The sequence below is a fragment of the Ambystoma mexicanum genome, chromosome 2q (assembly GCF_040938575.1).
Source record: "Ambystoma mexicanum isolate Mex_15411 chromosome 2q, UKY_AmexF1_1, whole genome shotgun sequence".
NCBI lineage: Eukaryota > Metazoa > Chordata > Amphibia > Caudata > Ambystomatidae > Ambystoma > Ambystoma mexicanum.
Window position 1 is genome coordinate 368,421,621 of NC_090924.1, and position 20,462 is coordinate 368,442,082.

The 20,462-nt window shown below is 46.9% G+C and overlaps 1 long non-coding RNA gene across 1 annotated transcript in view; it reads left to right on the forward strand.

The window, feature by feature from the left end:
- Positions 1–5,344: 5,344 nt before the first annotated feature.
- LOC138569433 (uncharacterized) overlaps positions 5,345–20,462 on the forward strand; it is a 42,922-nt gene continuing 27,804 nt past the window's right edge. Inside the window, exon 1 of the long non-coding RNA XR_011303239.1 lies at positions 5,345–5,564. This is a non-coding gene — a long non-coding RNA (uncharacterized lncRNA). The remainder of the gene's footprint in view (positions 5,565–20,462) is intronic.

A 20,462-nucleotide genomic window follows, 5' to 3' on the forward strand; every position in this document is an offset into this window, starting at 1 on the left:
GGGCAACTTTAAGATGGAGGTCAAGAAAGGCATTTCCATATGAAGATGGATATATAAAAACACGGTATTACCCAAATTGTTCGTTTACAATTGTTCGAATGAACAATTGACCGAATTTAAAGGGTCACAATTGACCGTATATATATATATGTAAATATATATATATATCTGTTTGGTTATATATATATATATATATATATATATATATATATATATATATATATATATATATATATATATATAGGGGTTTTGGGGGGTTTGGCGTTAGGTGGGGAGTTGTGGGGGGTTTCCCCCCACATATATGTTACAATTGACCTTCACAATTCGGTCAATTGTGAAAAGGTCAATTGTAATTCGAACAGTTGTAAAACAAACAATTTGTATACAACCTAAAAACACAGCAAATGGAAGGAGAACCAGTGGGGATGAGTCGGATGCTTATGTATTCCCTCACTGGTATGACTGGAGACCAGATAAGGATTGTTGTGCAAAAGCGACTAGGATGTGCAGATGCATGGGAAACACCAGGATTGTTAGGATGCAGGGAAAGGCCTCAAATGCTAGAATATGAAAAAGCAGATATTTCAAGTTCGCTCATCCTGCGGACACGTAATCAAACTTCCCCACCAGATTATGCACTACCTCTTGCTTACAAACAGATCTCTCCTGGCGTCTTCACTGGTAGACTCACGATTGGAATATTGTAACAGTTTGCTAGTGGGGACGTCACAGGGGAATTAGAAGGAACTACAAACTGTGCAAAATGGGGCTGTCAGGGCAGTTTTTGGCTTGGCCAGACAGGACTATACCACTGCATCCAGGAAGAAGCTTCATTTGCTACCAGTAAAACAAAGAATTAGACACAAAACTCTCTACCTCGCCTTTAAATGCCAAACTTCTAATGCACCTCACTATCTTATCAATAGATTATCGAAGAAATCATCCGGCAGAGCCTTACGCTCATCTGACACTCTTCTGCTCAATCAGGCATGATCACAATTGAAAAACTTTGGCGACTGTAGCTTTGAATGTAATACTTCTCGTAAATGGAATGCTTTGCCCATCAGTATCAAAACATCTCAATCTCTATCCATCTTCAAGAAACATGTCAAGACATTTCTTTTTAATTTACCCAAATAAAATCTTCAATGCTTTGGTCGTGCCTCTTCTCCCTTTTGTGGTGTGCTCTGAGGCCCACGGGCATGCGGCGCCCTACAAGAACTAAAATAATTAAATAAATAAGTAGCAACCAGCACAGGATTGGAAGATAGAATGCTGGCACGCGGTGCACACTTATTGATGACAGCACCAATACAGATAATGCAAATAGTGAATGAAAAAATCCTTGAAATCATGGGACAAGCATGCGAAACTACAAACATGGGTCAAGAACGAAGCAGGACCTCTATCTATATTACTGACAAAGAAATTCACACTGTGCTCCAGAAATACAGGATTTAATAAAGTGGGAGAAAACAAGGACTGTAAGCAGATAATTGATGTTCCAGGAATGAGGAATTGCTGTGTTGAACGACCACTATTATGCCTGTGGATCCAGAGCTTACATACAGCTACCCAAAAATTGGGGAGTTATATGTTCTATCATGGTCAGACATGTTCCTGCATTGGTGATCCCCCAAAGTGAACTCCATATTGAAGAGTTTCCAAAGATGGATGCACATCAGAGAAAAAGAGTATTCACAGCTATTTTCATGCTGGGAATCCAGACTGCAGTAAACACCAAGTGGTTACCAATAACCATGTGGGAGCTGTTGCAAACAATAAATACAACAACTAAAGGATTTAATGCGATTTGATAAGAATTGAGGGCTATCAAACTTATGACCCTCCAGAACAGGTATGTGCTGGACTTGATTACACCACTAGAAGGCGGCGTGTGCGCCAAGATCGGGTCTTCCTGTTGGACCCACAACCCTGCCATGATGGAGAAAATGGAACCCTAAAAGAGGCAATCAGTTTGCTGTCTACCCTGTAAACGAAGATGGAGAAAGAAGTCGACAAGACAGAGGAAGATGATTGGTTTTCGTCCCTGTTTTCATGGATTCCTATCTTGTTGGCAAATGCCTTTAAACTACTCAGCGCAATACTACACTAGTGTTTGTATTGCTAGGATGTTGTCTTGTAAAGATCATTATAGGACAATGCAAGAAGACAGCAAAGAAAGCTATTGGAATGAAGATAATTATTGATGTGAATGGTGACCATACTCCGCAGACTGAACAAACCACCTATTAGAACATAAAGACGAGTTCTCTGGCACACCCAGGGAGGAGGCTTTATTGCCCAAAGGAACATAAGAGCTATGTAGGATGTTCGGTATTCTGTCAACCAACTGGAGAGTATTGTCACATGACCTGGAGTGTGGATAAACATATAAAGAATGCAGACGACCTGAGGGGGGTGACAAAAGTATGGATCCCAAAGAACCCAAGGTATGAAGAAAAGATGAAGGTTGAGGAAGAGGAAGTGGTCGAGGACTCGAGCAAAGGTGGGAATGTACAGGAGCAGATGTCCACATCATCTCTAGTGTCTGCCCCTCACCCTGTCACACTGGAACAGAAGCAAGAGAGCGCTATGCGTGACACCTGGTATCATTCCAACACTGCATCGAAGATGTGAGAGACGTTATGCACTCAGACAACCATATCGAATGCACCCTCGCACTGAAATGGTGGAAGGATGTTTGCATACACCACTGGATATTGAAGAGCTGTAATGGAAATCAAACGAGGGCCGAGTGACATCATCAAGAGAAGACACAAAGACACACTGAAACGATATGCAAATATGTTAACACTAGAGATGTAACTGAAGTGAAAAGAGAAACATGTACATGAATACCAAGAAATCATGTACACCAAAGAAATAAGTGAGGAGAAATTAAGTGAATGTATATATGCAGAAAAGCAAGGTAGATGAGACAAATAGAAGCTTGCTGCAGAAGAAAATATAACATGAATAAAGCCGTCATGATTAAAAGATGGACGTTGGGCTTGTTTTAAGAATAACCAAACTACCTCAGAAACAGACCAGGGCTGCAGATTTGAAGAACAAAGAATATCTATTGGCCTGGGATCAAGGAAGCCACATCAATAAATATTTGCAATGCAGAAAGGGAGTCAAGAGGATAAGCCAAGTACGTAAGACATATTTCCCTTAGATTAGGTAAAGAAGAAAACATCTGCAAGTGCCAAGTATTGGATAATCAAAGATGCAGAACGCATATGTGAGGTTGAGCAAACAAGTCTCCAGAGGCCAATAGGAGCAATGACATCAGTACAATTGAATAGCACCAAATACAAGGTTGAAATGCACAGAATCGTGGTCTCTTCACACGTGATTCAGAACGTGAAAACAAGGCCTATTCATTAAGCTCCAAACGAAGATAGTGGTGTACCTGCATTCCCTTAAAAGTCCTGGAGAAGAGAACAGTCTGCGAGGTCAACTACAAAGAAAAAGCCTTGGTTTAGGGCCACACCGATGAGAGACGGTGGACTAATTGGGCGAGTGGGTAGTAGTCTGACATTGTTCTCTGCACCTGAGTTTTGTTTGCTGCTAATGAGCTGAACGTCCAAGGTTGAGAGAGAATGCCAACCAACATAAGGGTCTATGTAGCAGCGTTCTATACAATGTTGAGGAAACCAATCCACTGCTGTTATTTTGCTATTAATCTGTATTATTCGTATTTAGAGGTAGTTCAAGGCATGCCTACCAGATATAGGGCATCCAATAATGTCACTAACACTTATATGAACTAGAGGTGCATATGTTCCCTTAACCAATTCCTCCCATTGATAGGTTTTAGAATTTTCCACGTAGGATGACATCATAGCTGATGAACATTGGGGTATAAAGCCTTTGTATAATCAAATTATTATCATTACTGTATGGACTACGATTTATTGTTCGCCAGGTTTCCCTACATTATTGAGCTGATAATAAAGTAGTATTTTACAATATTATTTGAGTCTGTCCAATTATTTTGGTGTGAGATTGTCCTTGGTAATCCCATCTAGCACTCTGAACGCTCCAGGTGCGACTGCACAAAGTAAAATAGCCTGATATTCTGCAACAAACTCTAGCCCATCAAAGGCCGCTAGGGAGAATGGACATTGGGCCTCATTCCCAGTTGGCCGGTCCACGGTAAAAGTCCCAGTAATAATGTCTACCAGCACTTTTACTGTACCAGCCAACTACAACTTTGCAGGTAGGGGTTAAGGATGTTCCTCCAGCTAAGAGCTGGAGGTAAATCTGACCCCTACTGGCAATAAACTGCGTTTATTGCCGGCACAGCCGATAACTGCGGCAAAATCCCCCCATAGAGTCCATTCAATGGGGATTTATCACCATTATCGGCACTTGTAATCTGCCGGTAATTCTGGCAGACCAAGTGTCGGAATCAGCAATTCCGTTTGCCGGTATTCCGGCTGATTTACTGCCATAGTGCCAAAAATCTTGCAATGTGGCCCATGTGTACGTTACTTTGGGCCCATGGCGCTGTTGCTCTCTGCAGAAGTATCGTGGAAATGCCACGCTCGGCATGGCCACTGCACACAGAGGGTTGAAACCATCAGGCAAAGCTGGTGGAACATGAGAAAATGATGCAGTTGGGGGGGTGGCATGAGGAAAAAGCAGGAAGCGTTGTGCAAGGTGGCTGCTGATGTCAGATTTTGTCCTCAAGGATAGAGAGGGTCCTCAGCCTTGGATCCTGTTGAAAAATTAGCAAGAAACGAACCAGCAAGAAATGACAACTGGGAGGCAGTAGGAAGAACAGTGTTTTATTCGGGGACGAAGACAGGGCAATCTGTAGCGGCACCCGCGCAAGGGTGCAGAGCAGCTCCTTTCTTCAGGTTATGCCCGTCCAGGGGTTGTCCAAGCCGCCGTAGGGGGCGCTAGAGGAACATCCCAAATAGCGGGACGTCCTTTTGACCACGCCACCCTTCTACAGGGTCTCTCCACCAGTGTTGCCAACTTAGCGACTTTGTCGCTATATTTAGCGACAAACGGCAGTCCCCTAGCGACTTTCTTCATGGAAAGCGACTCGCGGCCAATCTAGCTACTTTCATTGGTTTGAAGACGTACACTTTTTTATATTGGTTTGGAGACTTGCAAGTTTTCAAACCAATAGAAAAGGGTGTATGTCAACAAAACAATAGCAGTACCCCCAATCAATGCACCCGTCCTTGTAGCCAGGCTCCAGCACAACAAGTCACGTCATGTCACTGATGCCCCCGTCCGGCCGCGAGAGGCACGAGAATGCTGCGAGATTATGCAAATTAGGCAGTGATGTCATTTAGCTACTTTTAGCTACTTTTAGGACAGCCTCTAGTTACTTTCCGGACTGAGGAGTTGGCAACACTGCTCTCCACCCCTCCTGCAGGAAGTGGGGGAGCCAGTCCCCAGGGCACGAGCTTCCCGTGCGTCCTAGGGGCCTGTTTATAAGCTGGGTAGGGACTGGAGCCCAGTCTCTTTCCAGTCTCCCCAGCTTGAAGTCTTGTCCTTGCCACCAGTGCTGTGGAACCTTAACGACGCGTGACTAAACGGTAAATTTGTCACTACCGCTGCCGTTATGGCGTGCTCGTGGAGAGGGGCGTGCAGCTTCCATGTTGGCCCAAGGGGGAGAGCGGAAAAAGGGGGAATATGGCCCTGCTATGCATGATTTTATTGGGGGCTTATTACTGTGTCCATGCGAGGATTATCTGCCAATATGTATACACCCATGGACAGCCGCCGTGCCGCATGGGTGGCTGTGTTTCAATTTTTTAATTTTAGCACCACGAGGCTGCGGACCTTGGCGCTTGTTGTTACTACGCATTGCATGGTCAGGAGCATATTCACCCATGGACGGCTGCTGTGCCGCATGGGTTGCTGTTTTTCATTTCTAAATTGTAGCGCTGGAAGGCTGTGGACCACGGGGCTTGATGTTCACATTGCATTGCTTGGTGAAATAGGTATTCACCCATGGACGGCCGCCCTGCCGCATGGGTTGCTTGGCTTTACAATTATAGGAGCACATGTGCGGCTGCCGCACCGCACAGGTTGCCTTTGCGGGGCAATGTTATTATCACATGTAGGGCCGAACGCCGGTGTTGTATGCTATCCTGCCTCCCATGGTAGATTGTGGGAGGCAGTGTTCGGCAATCTTCGGAGTCACGCCCACTTGATGGCTACAGCCATACATGCAGCCCGAAATGAAAAGCTAATGTCATAGCCCGCCCTCCTACATTTCTGTTCCTGGGATTGGCCAGTGATCTGCGTAGCTCCACCCCTGTCCTTGAGTGCCCGTGTCCATCATTTAAGCAGTTCTCATATTTTATTCTTTTTTAGTGGCCGCAGTGTTGCCATGTCCGCTTATTATATTATAAGTGACTTTGGGCTTGTTTTTGCCCAAAGTCGCTTATAATATTAGCAGGTTGCTTGTCGCGGTTTTTGTCCGCGTTTTTCCTTAATTGTGTGCTTATTGTTCCGCTTGTTTGCCAGTCTGTCTGACTTGGCCCCATTTACAAAAAAAAATGAATATGAAAGGCGAACATGCCGTCTTGCCTTAAGCTGTTATGCACACGCTGTGAGGCTCGGGCTGATTGCCTTCCTGATGTGAACCTGCAAGTACTCCTTTCTTTTGCATTGATGGGCTCTTTCAATATGAGAGACCCTTTGAAGACGCATTACCTAGCCAAGAGGTAAACACGGGGTATTTACAGCAACATGTAGTTTAGTCATGATGGAAACAAGCATAGACAATGACAATAGTTTAGGGTTTTGTGTAGGCATGGGAAAGGGCCTTGGTAGGCACTGCTATCTTTAGTTGTATGAACGGCACCAGGTGCAAAATGGTGCAAGTACCAGGGCATCTAATGGCAATGCCTGGCAAATGCCTGATAAGTTTGCAAAAGCCAAAAACTTTTAACATGACTAACTGAAGGACACACACAGTGCTTTTAACTTGATTGGCTGAACGCAGACCAGGTTAAGACATTTCTATTACACCAGTAGCATTTACAGCTCAAATTCATTCAGCATTGAGTGCAAAGTTTAATGTTAAGGCTTGATTAAAGAGAGCACAAAGAGTTCCCATGAGAAGGTGTTTTGGGCGGGGAGGGGCAAGAACAGGGTTGGGCAGTGCCTTAAGTGGCACTACAAATCGAGCCGGGGCTCATCGAGGGGGCGTGGCCTAACAGTGGGGGTCTTGATGGCTCGTTAGGCCACGCCCCCTTAACGAGCCCGGGCTCAATGGGCTACTGCCACCCCTGCCAGGCAGCCTTTCGTATAGATTAGCACCCTCTCCCCTATGGGGAGAGGGTGCTGATCTCTGCATTTATTTTGTGTAGGCTTGCCTGGCAGGGGACAGCGCCTGCCTATTCAGCCTTAATGGTGGTGCTGCCCCTTGCCAGCTGGGGAGGGGCAGCACCACCATTAAGGCTGAAAACGTGAGGCCACTGGAAGCAGAGGCCTTTTTCCTAAATACTGAAACTCCCGCGAATGCGCGGCAGCTCCAGTATTTAGAAAGCAAGGCCTCTGCTTTCAGCGGCCTCACGTTTTTTCCATAATGGTGGCGCCGGCCGACGGGAATCTCTTGATTAAAGGGATGCCTCGCAGGTGCGGCGCCACCATTATGGCTGAAAGGCATTTTTTTCTGTAGCCTGAAGCTCTCGCAAACGAGCGAGCGCTTCAGGCTGTAGAAAAAAATGCCTTTTCGTGTAGTGGCCGGGGCTGCCAGGGGAGATTACTGGGCCCCGGCAGGGCCCCGCCTCAAAACGAAATTTCAGAGCCTGCCGGGGCCCAGCCCCGGCAGGCCCCGGCCCACTTAAAGCCCTGGGGTTGGGGATTAGCATGGCAATGAACAGTCAATGGGTGGGCTAGTGATTTACTAGAGGAGTAAGTCATGAGGGAGCCAATGACCAGAGGGTTGATGGACTATATGAACCAAGGACCAGATGACAGCAATCAGCCAGGTTTCCCAATACCAGAAGGACGACAGTGGGGGGGCCATGTCACGCTTGTCGCCATGAGCTAGTCCTGGATTTTCCCTTTGCATACTGGTCCTTGTAGGCCCATACTTATAATGGGAAGAAATAAAATACCAGTCCTAGCATTTAATAGGAAATGCCTGGACTGGCTCAGTGTCATGAAGTACATGGGGCTACTTGGCAGGTACCTGCAATGGAGCCAAGGACCAGAGGTGAGCGACGAATCAAGCACCAGAGCAGCCAAGGATCCAAAAAGCCAATAATGTTGCTTTTATAAGTCGCACACATACAACAAATTAAAATAGACACCAATTGTTAGAAAATAACAATTTTAATAAATGCTTTTTGTTAACATATGTTTGAGCTCTCTGTATGTATTCTTTGCGTTATAGTTATTTTTCAACTTCTGAGACCTTTCCACCTTATTTTAGAGGTGCGCTTGTTTTTGCAGCTTATTTGGTTGGGAGTCAGCTTGTTTTGGGCTTGTTTTAAAGGAACATGCAGCTTATTTTTTCCTTCTGACCTGGCAACACTGAGCGGCCGTGGAGAGAGGAAGGGGAGACTGGGAAAGAGGGGGTTTGAAGAAATTAAGTCGCATGGAGTAGAACTGAGCTCTACACTGCGGGGCTGTGGTGGGAATACAGGAGCTCGAGGCACACACGGGACTGAGCAGGAACAAAGGAGGGACCCTTCTGCACCAACACAACGAAAGCACAGTATTTGAAAGGCTACCGAGCAGGGGAGTTGCTAGGTCTGGAAAAGACCCGGGGCAAAGCTGATGTCGGAACTGTTGGGACTGGGGGCTAGCTAGTCTTTTGGCTGTAGCTCCTGCGATTCTATCCGGGGCTACAACCAAAAGACCAGGGGCTATAGCCCCCTTAGCCCCCCCCCCCCCCTAGCAACGCCCCTGCCACCGAGGATTACAAAAGCCCTGTACAGTGTTTAATTGCTGGGATCAAAAAATAATAAAAATCACATAAATGAAAAACATTTTGACTTTTCTGTTTCATGACACCAACGTAACATTGTTTACTCCCCAATGTACGTAGACACATTAACACGGAAGAATGCCATGTTAAGAGAGGGCTAATCACCATATTGCTGAAACGAAGCACCTGAATGTTTTATGGAAATGCTTAACTCAAGGTGGTCTGTTTTTGGGGCTTCGTGCATGGACAACATTGTGTGATGAATGTCAACTTAACTATTTCATAACTTGTGTGTTTTATCACTGTTCTATAGCCAAAACATTAATGTTAAGAAATATTATACCAAGCAAAAGGAGTGTTTAGCGAACAATGGTTTCACACCTGTCTGCATCAGGCGTGCCTGTAAATAAGTGAACACAAGGTAGGCTGCAGTCTTGTGGCAGGATGGATGCCATACTCCCACTTGTCATGAATCCTCCTTGCATGTTAATTCCACTCTCTTTATCACGGAGAATGGTCATCATGGTTTCCACAGTTATGTTGCCTGTTTGAAAACCATTATAACGCACTTCAGCAGGGCAGTTTCTAATCCATTTGGTGCCCAGAGCGAAACACTAGGAATACACCCCCCCACATCCCATCCCGCACCCCAGCCCCACCGCACCCAATGCGCCATCCCCACCGCACCCCGCGCCCCAGCCCCACCGCACCCCACGCCCCAGCCCCACCGCACCCCAGCCCCACCGCACCCCGCGCCCCAGCCCACTCCCAAACTACACCATTAAGGGACTCCTACCCAAAGTCAAACAGTCCGTTACACAAGGAATGAATTTCCATTTGCAACAGTGGGCCACTTTTTCATTGGTGCCCAAGACAATTGTATGCTCTAGTCCCACTTAGGCTGCAGATAATGAGGACTGGGCACACCAAGAGAACATGAATATGGCACAGGATGCAGTATATGCAACCATCAAAGAACACAAGATGCTGAAGGGGGTTTGGAGGCAACCTAAGCCAAAAGGGCAATGACAAGGAGACACCCGAACACAATAAACAATCACTTTAAAATTCTTTCAATGGGAATCAAGTGTATGCTTTGATACAGTAAAGTCTGACTGTTGACTTGTTATAAGGAGACATGGAACCGGATTATTCATTTATTCATGCAATGTTTGTCGGGTACCTATTTATTTATGCAATGTTTGTCGGATACAGGTATCCGACAAACATTGCATAAATAAATAATCTGTGTCCATGTACCCGACAAACATTGCATGAATAAATAAATGAACCGGGTCATGGCTTAAAGAATATTTACTCAGCAACACTGATCAAAACTATTATCAGCATAATGAAGTAACTCATCACCAGTGCCATGGAAGTGGTTTAAAGTGGAATTATTATAAAGTTTGGCAAAGAAGCAGCATGAAAGAAATAGTGCCGCTTTATTTTGGGAGAGGCAAAGCTGCCTACAGTGCACGCCCACGCCCCAAACTACCTCCCCTCCCAACACAATGTCAGCACAAAACCATTCAGTGACCAATGGCCCACCATTAGCAGTTTCCTGCCTGCATTGTGATGGGAGGAGCTGGTTTTAGCTGCAGGGGGACCTGAAGTGTTTTAATTGTTGTGATTATGCCCCCCCCAAGTGGCGCTAAAGTGGTCGGAGGAAGCCTCTGACTTCTGTAATGTTACGTAGTACTTGTGACATTACAGTCGGAAGGGGCAGCGCCAGTACCTGACCCACAGAACTTTCCCCACGGCAATGCGCCGCCCCACAAACTGGGGAATTTTATCCCCTCCAGAGGTTCCAGTGTAGCGGGGTAATTGCGAACCCCCCTGGCGGTTGCGCCCCGGGCAGCTGCCCGCCTTGCCCGGGCCAAGAAACGGGCCTGCACCTCAGGGTTAACAATTTCTCCCAGTGCATGGATTAGCATTCTTTTTTATTTATTTTTCCATTTGTGCTTTGGTTTCCAACAAACCTTGCACACGAACATTAATATTTAAAAGTCTCCTATGCACAATTAGACAAACAATACAGGCCATAAATACAAACCATCTCCCCAGATAATACAAAGTCATACACAAATATAAACTAGTCAAGTCACACAGCATTCTTGTTGCAGCTCAATTAAGCCTACACATTTCACAATATCAGAACAATGAAGTATCTATTAAGTATAAAAGCAAAATTCTATAACTTTTTCCCCAAACCTTTTATTCAAACAAGGATGCGAGACATACATAGACAGTAAAATATGGCTGAATGCATAATGCACAACATTCCCGGGTCCAACAAGCCATCCCACCACCGAGGCGCTAATGCGAAAATGCATAACCTTGTTAAAATAAAAAAAAGTACCACACCAAGGACATCACATCAAGGAATAGTTTGAAAGTAGAGACGGTTTAAAAGTTAGGGAGGGAAAATTCTGGTAATAGTCAACAAATGGGAGCCAGAAATTTAGATACCAAGGCAGCGCATTGTTTTACACATGCTGTAACTTTTTCGTCGACCAAGATGTCCCATACCTCCATCCACCATTGTGTCAATACTGGCCCCATAAGAGCCTTCCACGATCGTGCTATTTATATTTTAGTTGCTAAAAATTGGTGTGTCGCCGATTGTGCTCTGCAACCCGATTTAGGGTACACATCTTCCACTGAGCACCGCGATAGGCCAACTAGTGGAGCCAGGGGTAAGTCCACTGCAGTTCTCTCCTTAATGTGAGACAGTACAGCAACCCAAAAAGTGTGGATCACATGACAGGACCACCACATATGAAAGGAGCTTCCCAAGGCCGCACCCCCTCCAGAAAGCCGAATTCAAAGCAGCATTCATTTTATGTAAAGTTAGCAGAGGCCGGTACCATCTGTAGCAAAGTTTATGCATACATTCTCTATTGGTTACACATCTAGAGGAGGCGTGGTTTCTAGCCCAGATCTCTTCCCATAAATCCTCGACAGGAGGTCCCACATCCGCTTTCCAAATGGCAATGTAGGAGGATCTGACGGTTAGTAAGTTGCCTCCCAAAAGTTTATAAAAGCATGAGATTCTACCCCCATCTATGCCATACTGTTGGGTACATTCCAATACTCTCACTTTCGCAGGTCACCTGGCTCCTCACAGTTGTGAAATCCAGTGCCGAATATGACCATATCTAAATCGTTCGCCTTCGGTTAGTGAGAATTGAGCCTTACATTCGGACACGAGAGAGGAGAGCCCTCCTGGTACAGCTGATGCAAGCTATGCAGACCCCCATTATGCCAATTTGAAAAACTATTCCCTAAGAATCCTGGGGAGAATTCTGCATTACCAAAGACTGGAGAGCACGGTCTGAAACCCGATTCACCCACTTCTTCATAAAAGCCACGTGCCAGTAATACAGCAAGATTTTTGTCGAGCTCAAGTGTGTGTCAGATCGGGGAGTTTAGTATTGTCGATAAAGGGTAAGAAAGATAACCGGCAGGAGGAGTTGTCTTTCTCAAGAGCTACTCATCTGGGAGGGGACCTCCAAGCCAAAATGTGCGTAACCCGAGCAGCCACATAATACCTGAGGAGGCCCAGAGCCGCCATTGCTCCCCTCCGGGCATCGCTTAAAACCTCAGCTTTTGGAACTCTAGGCTTTTTGCCCACCCAGATAAATTGTAGGACGCTACGCTGCAGCATACGTACTTCAATATTGGGTATCTTAACTAGCAAGGCTTGACAAAGATACAAGAATCTGGGTAAAAGATTCATTTTTACTGCAGCGATTCGTCCCATCAGTGATATTTCCTGCTTACTCCAACATTTAAGATCTTCGGCAAGATCCTTAAGCAACCCTGGGAAGTTGACCCAATATACATCCTGCGGGGAAACAGGAATCCTCACCCCCAGGTACTCAATAGTGTCAGATGCCCACGGAATTCGACAGGTGGATCTCGCAGCGGCAATGACTTGCTTGGGCAATTGCACACTTATGGCAAGGATTTCTAGTAATTGACAGAGAAGCCAGTTCAAATCATCTTAATTCAGACATGACAGCCTCAAGGGAGGTTGGTATATTAGTTAACATGAGCAGGACATCATCGGCATAAAGAGGCATTTTGTGTTGCACCCAAGCTACCTCAGTCCCTGTGATCTCCGAGTTGTCTCTGATCCTTTGCGCAAATGGCTCCATTACAAGAGCAAAAATCAAAGGAGACAGTGGACAACCCTGCTTAGTTCCATGAGCGATAGGGACAGGGGCAATTAACCCTTATTCGAGTAAAAGGTCAATGGTAGTTAGCCAACGGGCCAAATCCAAAAGCAAGCAGAACATCACAAAGGTAGGGCCAGTGCACTCTGTCGAATGCTTTAGTAGCATCCAGTGTGAGTACTCCCAAGGCAAGACTATCCCCTCCTGGCTAGGTCAAGGATTTCCAAGCCTCATCTGATGTTGTCTTGTGTGCTTCGCTTTGGAATAAACCCAGCCTGATCCGGATTTATCAGTTGGGGTAGAACCGTCCCCAACCTCGAGGCCAACACCTTAGAGTACAACTTGGCATCCAGGTTCAAAGAAATTGGCCTGTACGGGTGACAATCATGTGTGGGATTCCCCAGCTTAAGTATTAAAATTGTAGTTGACTCCATCAAAGGAGTAACCCTCCCTAAATTCCGGGAACAAGTTGAATAAGTTAGTCAAAGGTTTGAGTAGTTGTTGTTGAAAAATCGTATAAACGATGCTGAGAAACCATCCGGACTAGGGGTCCTGTGTTTAAGAGAAACTATTGCCACCTCTTCCGTGGTTACAGGAGTATCTAAGGTCTCCTGACCAGTAGACGAGAGCCTGATTTGGTAGTCTGGCGTAAGTCGCAGAGATGGGGGGGGGGGGGCGGGCCTGCTTCAGATTCTGTGGGTAAATATCATTCAGAAACTTTCCTTTTCGCCGATTCCTTGTACTGAATATTTATGTCTGAGTCTACCAGCACTGCTGTAGTATTTGTTGTATGTATGGCCTTCAATTTATGAACCAGAAATGTATTCACCATATTACCCATGGCATAATAAGATTGCTTAGCACGAATAATCGATTTGGCCGTATGTCCTGCTAAGTGTGCTTCTAGTTTATTTCGCGCTACCCGTAGGCCCTTCCTGGCCATGACAGAATTGAAATGCTTATGAAGCATTTCTGAAGCGCGCATCTCCCCCTAAAGTGCCTACCTTAGAGTTCTATTCCTATAAGTGCAAGCAGTTGTGTGAGCAATCAGTTCCCATCTAATCACTGCCTTCATAGGGTCGCATACTGTGGCAGTCGGAACGGTAGCAGTGCTATTTTCCCTAAAGAAATCAGTTATTGCTTTAGTTACGGGGTCCTTTGAACACCAAATCTGAGAGGGCCGGGTCGTGCAGCTTCCATGGGGGCCTGCGAACGGGGGACAACCTATCAACTGAAAGTGTACACTCAACTGCTGCATGATCTGAGAGTACATGGGTAGCAATGAGTACCTCTGATACAAACGGAATCAGAAGGAACAAGTTACTTACCTGTAACTATTGTTCTCCAGAATGGGTCTGGCATGGATTCACATGCTCATGAATATTCCCCGTCGTCAGGCCGGGAATCAAAAAGAAAAAACAGTTTCACTTTCACTTACAAACTGTCTTTCTCCGATAAACCAATCACTGAGCTCTGGGTCATACTGCCCCCAGCCAATGACTGCCCTTCCCCCCTAAGCCCCTCCTCTGGCAGCCATCTTCAGATTTAATAGCCCATAAAGTGGCAGTATGACCAAGAAGAGCCACAGAGGGACAGGAGGGAGGGTTTGCATGTGAATCCATGCCAGACCCATGCTGGAGAACAATAGTTGCAGGTAAGCAACTTGTTCCTTCTCCAGCATGGGGTCTGGCATGGATTCACATGCTCATGAATAAAGAATACATAGCAGTACAACATTACACAACCACAGGAGGTGGCAAGGCTCAACAGAAGCAAATACTCTTCCCTCCGGAACAGGCTCACCTTCAAGCGAACAGGTTTGCGTAGCACTGCTTGGCCAACCCTGGACTCCTCTCTGGAATCCCTGTGGACGCAGTAGAATCTTGTAAAGGTGTGCGTGGACCTCCACGTAGCAGCCCTGCAGATGTCCAGCAGGGGCACACCAGACAGGAACGCCGTCGTCGCAGCGATCGCTCTGGTAGAATGGGGTCTCGGACGGCCGGGCAGCGGTTGGTTTGACAACCAGTGACAGTGTGTGATGCAGCCGGAGAGACACCTGGAGATGGAAGCCTTGGACAAGGCCTTCCCATGGTTCACAGGACCAAAGTTCATGAATGGTTGAGATGTCTTCCGGAAACACTTTGTGCGTACCACATAGAACTTCAGCGCACAATCCACATCCAGCCAGTGCAAAGTCCTTTTAGCCGGCGACAAAGGTTTTGGAAAAAACACAGGCAACAAAAAGGCTTGTTGAGGTGGTATTCCGACAGAACCTTTGGCATGAAGGAGGGGTGCATCCGCAGCACCATCGTTGTGTTGTGAAAAGTCAGCTAAGGTTGTTCGCAGGAAAGGACCTGGACCTCACCTACCCTCCTGGCAGAGGTGATGGCCACGAGAAAAGCTGTCTTCCACGAAAGGAACTTGAGAGGGGCCTGATGCATATGCTTGAAGGGAGCCCCCATGATCCTCGCCAGCACCACGTTGAGTTCACACGCCGGGATAGGGGCCTTCTCCGGTGGTAATGATCGAAACAGTCATTTGAGGAACTCCTTGACTAGAAGGTGGGACCAAAGAGAAGACCGTCCTGGAGACCTGGTGTAGCGGGAGATAGCCGCCAGAAGCACCTTGATAGAGGCGTGCGTCTGCCCTGCCTTGACCAAGTACAAGTACGGAAGAATCTGCGGAGCTAAGATATTCAGAGGGTTGGTCTTCTGTGTCCGGCACCACGTTGCAAAATGTTTGCACTTGTGCCCTTAGCAATGAAGAGGCGACAATGCTCTGGCCCTGGTAAGGACCTCCCTGCAGTCTGCCGGCAGCTCGTACACTCCAAACCCTAAGGCTGCAGGAGTCAAGCCTTAAGGTTCAGCGATCCCGTGTCGTGATGTAGGATTGCGCTTCCTTCTCTGGTGAGCAGATCCAAACCACCTGCAGCTTGACTGGGGGTAACACTGACAGGCTGAGAAGATCCGGTTACCAAATCTGACTCGGCCACGCCGGGGCGATGAGGATCATCTTGCATCACCACCGTTTGAGTTGATTAATGACTCGCAGCCGGAGAGGCAACGGGGAAGGGGAATTCCGGCAGAACAGGCCTTCCCACAGAAAGGAAAACGCGTCCCCCATGCTCCTCGGCTGGTGGAACCTTCTGGCGAATCTCTGTCATTTGGAATTCATCGCTGTCGCAAACAGATCGATCTGGGGTCTGCCTCATTTGAGGAAGAGGTTGTTCACTTGATCATGTCGAAATTCCCACTTGTGGCAAGAGCGCAGCTCCCTGCTGAGGGAGTCGGCGAAGGTGTTCTTGACTCCAGCCAGGTGAAAAGGAATGAGGAACATCCCTTGGCTGACGGCCCAGTGCCACAAGTCCTGCGCCTCTCTGGAGAGCGCCGGGTATCTCGTACCTCCTTGCTTCCTGATGTAGAACATCGTGGTGGTATTGTGCGTGAAGACTATCACCACCTTGCCCTTGAGTGACAGAAGGAACGACTAGAGGACCCAGAACACTGCCCGCAGCTCCAGGACATTGATGTGGAGAGCCCTCTCCTATGGTAGCCACAGGCCTCTGGCGTGGTGACGTCCGGTGTGGGCTCCCCAGCCCTCCAGGGACGCGTCTGTGGTGACTGTCTCTTGGTATGGGGGGATCTGGAAATCCGTGCCCCGGCAATGCTGGAGCGCACGCCCCACCACCTTATCGCTCGACGGAACTCCTCGTCGAGAACAATCTTGTCTGCAAAGCTTCCAGACACCTGGATCCACCAAGCGTCGAGGAATTCCTGAAGGGGTCCTATCTGCAACCTGCAGAGCCGGATCAGGTTAACGGCGCTGGTGGAGCTGCCGGCGCCGTTAACCCTCTACCGCCTCATTACGAGGTCTGCTCGTGAGTCCCTCTAAGGACGTCTGGTAAAACCAGGCGTCCTTAGTGGGACCCGCTAGCAGACCAGGATGCTTACAACAGGCCCGTCATTAACGGGCCCGTGGTTAGCATACTCCCTATTCCCATTGAGCCCTATGGGGGCTCAAATGGGAATGGGGATGTACCGGGTCCGGGTTCCTGGAATGGGGGAATACCGGGCCCTCCAAGGCCGGAATGGCCCGGTATTTCCCCATTCCAGGAACCCGGATCCGGTACCCGGTATGGCGGTAGCCATGCCGCTAAAAGCGGCATGGCTACCTCCATACTCGTAATGAGGCCCATGTCTTAATCCACTTAATCATATGAGATTGAAATACACCAGTTAAGGTCTAGGAGAGTTCTAACAAAACAGATAGGTCTTCACGGCCTTCTGGAATGCCGGAAAGGTTTTAATCTCACAGTTTTCTCTGGGTAGTTTATTCCATGCTCTTGGACCGTAGACGCCGAATCTGCGGTCCCCTTTGCTCATATACCTGGTGTGGTGTATATGAAGCAGATTTTGATCTGCTGAGCGCAGTTGTCAGGTAGGAACATGTCTTCTGATTTTATCTGATAGATATCTTGTTCCTGTCTTGTTAACACACCTATAAACCAAGCAGAGTACCTTAAACTCAATTATCTCCTTTACTGCCAGCCAATGTAGGGCTCTTCTTAAGTTAGAGGTTGGAGCTGATTTTTTACCTATACGCCAGCCTAACCGCTGCATTTTGGGCCACCTGCAGTCTTCGCAACTGATAGGCTGGTATACCCGACAGCAATACATTTCCATAGTCTAACCTCGAGTTGACCAGAGTGTCAATGACTACCGCTCTGTCCTCATTCGCAATGAATGGTAGGATATGTTTCAGTAGGCGTAGTGAGTGGAAAGCTGCTTGTACCTTCGCACTAACTTGAGCTCCACTTCCCATGTTATCCTCCCAGACACAGCCTACATTTTTTATTTTCTTGGAGAAATTCAGCTGTGTCCCCAGGAAACATAGGGAGTGTAAATGCTCCCTCTGCAGATTGTGCTTTGAAGCAAATAGAGTCTTTTCTGTTTTGCTGACATTCAGCAGTAGCTGGATCGCACACATCCAAGCATGTATTTCTTGTAGGCACCGGTCAACTATTTCGTACTTCTCCTCTAGATTCTGTATCCTCAAGAACACCTGCATATGAGTGAAACTGTATGCCGTGCTTCCTCAGAATGTCCATGAGTAGTTTAACATATAAATTAAAAAGCAGTGGGGAGAGGGCTGTCATGAACCATCAGACATGCCCCTTCTGGACCTCCTGGTCCTTGACGCGTCGGGGCTTACACTCTGTACTACTTCCAACATGGCCGTACACACAGAACGCTGCCTACCAGTCTTCACGTCCGAGGCAGCATGTTCTATAAAATGGCCATGCCCCCGCGGCCTGCGCGTCTCAACGCTACTGTTGCTAGACGTGTGCTCTGAAGTTCGCCTTGCGGAATTCTGTAGTTTCCTGATTCCTAGACCCTCCGCTTTCCCTTCTATCCTCCCTCCTCCTATTTAGCCTTCTTCCCGGATTCCGTGCACCCGCCTCTGAGTGCACTTCTCCTTTCCTGGTCTTCCTGGAGTTTCCTCATTTTTTCCCGGACGTTAAAGCTGAACGAACACTGGAAGCCGAAGCCGGCAGAGCAGGCTTGTACAAGACCCGATCCGTACGGAAGAAAACTCCTCTGGATTCCATCAAGCAGCGAAAGCAGGTGAGAAAGGGGGAAACCTGTGACAAGGGACGATCCCTGCAGGACTCCACAGCTTTGTAATCCTGAATCTAACAAGAAATCTCCAAATCCTACTCTTTGTTCTCTTCTAGAGAGAAAAGATTCAAACCATTGAAGAGCTTGTTTCCCTACTCCAGCCACTTCTCTCAGACGTTTCAGCAGGGTCCCATGGACAACCGTATCAAAGACGGCGGACAGGTCCAACATGACCAACAGGGACACGCCCCCCTGATCCGCCGTCTCCAATAGATAGTCCCAGACCGTCAGCAACGCCATCTCCATCCCAAAACCTGGTCGGAAGCCGGATTGCAGTGGATTGCAGATTCTCCTGATCCAGATGTTCCTGCAGCTGAGCTGTCACAATGTTTTCCAGAATTTTCGATGGCCATGACAATCCTGCCATTGGCCTGTAATTCTGGAAATTCTTAGGGTCTAAATTTGTTTTTTTTTAGCAGTGGCGTGACCACAGATTTCTTCAGAATCATCGGTACTACCCCTGATGTAAGAGATTTGTTAACAAATTTTGTGATAAATGGGGTAATATCTGGAGCTATTAGTTTAGCTACTGAAGATAGAATAACGAAGAGTACATCATTAGTAGCCTTCAACGCGGAGAGCAAGGTGCAGACCCTTTCCTCAGATACTTTTGTAAACATAAATAGCTTCTGATCCGCCCCAGTGTCTTCATCATGAGATATGCATTCTGGGCTAATCTCCTCTGTTACTTCCAGATCCTCTTGGGGATGTAATGGTTTAATTTCCATAATCTTTCCTTGTATAAGCTCTATTTTATTTATAAAGTAATTATTAAAAGCATCCGCCTGTGCTTGTGATGATTCAGGTGCTGCTGACGCACACCCAGGATTTGCTAACTGGGAAATAGCAGCGTACAATTCCTGTGGCCTGTTCATGACTTTGTCAATTTTCCCTGTTATAAATTTAGCTTTGGCATCAAAAATGGCTTTTCCATATTCTCTTCAGGCGCTCTTGACCTGTTCTAAAATGCTCTCTGTACGATGTCTTCTCCATTTTTTTCTCGAAAGATCTCACCTGTACCCTTTTCTTGGCCAAATCTGGCGAAAACCAGGGGTTACATGGCTTTGTTTTGTTGGAGAGGGGCCTGTACATTAAATAGCATAGCCATGATTTACATGCCTTTATTGAAGAACTCCTCACATGGAAGAGCCTCTTCAATCTGTGCCAAAGCATGTTTCAGAGTTTCCCCTGAGATTTTCAATAAATCTTTCAGCTTGTGGAACTCCCCCATCCAATTTTCCGTGTGCACTTCCAGAGTTTTCTTATGCATTCTCAGTTCAAATACTATGGCATAGTGGTCTGTCCATGATATTGCGATTGTCTCAACATAACAAATTATCTTCCCTCGATATAGCAGGACATCAAGACAATGGTCCTGGCAATGTGAGGGGGATGATGCTAAAAGTTCCAAAGCATGGGCTTCCAGGGTCTCCTTTAATTCTCTCCCATCCCCAGATGTCACCTCCTCAGCCCATATATTGAAGTCCCCCAAACATAACAGCTTGTCATGCTTATTCCCCGTGTCTGCCAGAAAGAATTCTAATTTCTCCAGGAAAGCCTGTGCTGGGCCAGGAGGTCGATAACCAAAGAGAATTTTTATAGTTTTATTTGGAGAACACTGAATAGAAGCATGCCCCATCTGACTTGATGGTCCGCACCGTGGCAGTCTTCAGTGTCAACAGCCAT